The sequence below is a fragment of the Zerene cesonia genome, chromosome 23, assembly GCF_012273895.1.
Source record: "Zerene cesonia ecotype Mississippi chromosome 23, Zerene_cesonia_1.1, whole genome shotgun sequence".
NCBI lineage: Eukaryota > Metazoa > Arthropoda > Insecta > Lepidoptera > Pieridae > Zerene > Zerene cesonia.
This window is the reverse complement of record NC_052124.1, coordinates 3,004,373-3,006,902: the sequence shown is the minus strand read 5'-3', so window position 1 is coordinate 3,006,902 and position 2,530 is coordinate 3,004,373.

The window sequence follows — 2,530 nt, the reverse complement described above, 5'->3', positions numbered from 1 at the left end:
GCTTATATTGACAATGGGCTCCTCCCACTCGACTCCCCGCTACTGCCACAAAAAACATCACTCTTCTCCTAACAATATTTAATGCATATACATGTATATTTTAGCATTTGAGCAGTGTTTTATTTATCTGATGATTTAGTCGTTTTTGGAGGAAATCTTTGTATTCACAATAAATTTTTATAATATTGGTTGTATATAATAGTATTATTATTAATATTGGTTGAGATAGTTCTTAATTCAACTGCCCGATAACTCCCGTGGGCGACCGCCTTTTTTCTCCTCCACCGTGACTTTGTAGGATATTCACAAAACAAATGTAGGCAGGTAAGTTTGTATCTTAATAGATGGCGTAGGATGCGCCTTAGGCACATGAAACATAAAGAGTAGAAATTCGATTGTTGAGGCGAGATCACCTAGCTAGCGGTCGAGCGGCTAGGCGATTCTAGGGTTTGGCAAAGAGACGCGGGTTCGAATATCACCTAATGATAAATTTTTTTCTATTCTTTAGAAATTTCTCAAAATAAATTCAACTGCCTATCTCACCATAAATCTATTGACAAATTTACGTTATTAATTAATTATTCAATCTGATGGTCAAAAAGATTGTTGGAACGAGTGGCTTACTTTGTAGTGTTTTAGTTAATAACACATTTTTGAATTCGTATTCGGTAAACCGAACAAAAACAATACCTATTTTTTCCAAGGAGTATATAGTTTACTTCTACGTGATAATGCTGCTCAGCAAATTGTACTTTACTTTCAAGGCGATGACAATTTTTTAAGATTCCTTCTTTTTACATTTTTTTTTAAGAATAAGTAATACAAAATAATTTAAACATTTATACAATCCAGGAAACTACCCTTTAGATCAGTAGTACAGAATGTAAGTCTCGCAACGTGATGCTCGAAATAATTTGACTTTCAGTAAAGAAGACTGCAAATGTAACTTTGAACATATTTTAATCATGTACCCATAGTAAAGTAGGTAAGGATATTAGTTAAGAACGAATTAGGTGGAAAATTGGGTTAAAAAATATGTGTATGGTTAAGAAGAAATTATATTGTGTATGGTCTAAATTATGTTACGTTACTTGAAAAAACCAACCATTTTTTTCTTGCACCTTGAAGGTAGCAGTGCGTTAGTTAGCCTATTTATATAAAAGTATGTTTTTCTTCAATTACTTAGTCACATATCTTATTCGACACGGTTGTAAAAGATCCCCTTCTTTCTGACAAAAACTTATTTATCATCATTGTGTACTCAGTACATTATCTATGTCTTTACTAATGTTTTAAAGAGGAAAGATTACCATTCATTGTGTGTATTATGTGTGGGTGTAGCTGTATTCTAACTCTTACATGAAGGACCAGTTTCAATATTCATAAACGACCAGTTTCAATATTAGATATCATTCCAAAATCCATGATTAAAAATTCATAGTGCGTCGTAAATCGCTTCCTTATTTAAAGTATAAGAACGAGAATGCGATCAAAAGTTATTATGAATTTGAGAACATGATTTCGAATCCACAGTTCAGTCCAAATATAGTTCAGGCATCGGTTACCGAGCGTAAATAAATATTATATAGACCAGGGAGCCGAGTGAGGTAATTACAATACAATTGAATATACAATACAATCATCACTGTAACAAAATTCGTATTCTACAAAAACTGAATGACAGGAAACCCACTGCACCAACTTCAGGAAACATATGCCGGAACTTGAGACGCTCGCATATATTGAGAAACGCCTGATTAGTTTAGATGGAATTAGCTTAAGACTAACCACCACGAGATTATCTTCGAAATTTGATAATCCAAATCAAAAATATCTTAAAAAGAAATTCTTACTACTTAACTTTCCAGTTTTATAATGGCATAAAAGCTCTCATTAATAAATATGATCATAATCAATCATTAATAAGACCAGAATATTATTTGATATTCTCGCCTGTCAAATTTTCGTTCAACACATTTAACCACTCAGTCTTTGATTGGTTGCCAGTAGGGCTGAAGAAATGCTGCGTAAGCAGAAAAGTGCTCTGAAGAAAAACAAGTGGTCGAAAACAATGAGTACGTGCTTATATTTGACAAAATACGTAAAAAAGTAATATATAAAAGACCGCAAATATAAAATGTGTCATTTAGAGAGAAATCTACTCCGCATTTGGACTTCTCTTCTTTTATGTCATTATCGGCAACGCCGCCTGGGTCGCCTGATGGTAAGCTCTACCACCATGAAGATTTGCAGAGACGTAAGGTAGTTTGCAGACTTTACGCTTCTACGACGTCCAAGAAAGAGTTACTGTAATATTTTAGGACATAGGACATAGGAGCAACAGTGTGTGTGTTACACACACACACTGTTGCTCTTTCACGCAAAAACTACTGAACCGATTGCAATGAAATTTTGGCAAGTAGATAGCTGGACAACTGGAATAACATATAGGCAACTTTTTATCCCCATATTCCTACGGGATACGGACTAACGCAGGTGAAACCGCGGGGCGCAGCTAGTATTTATATAA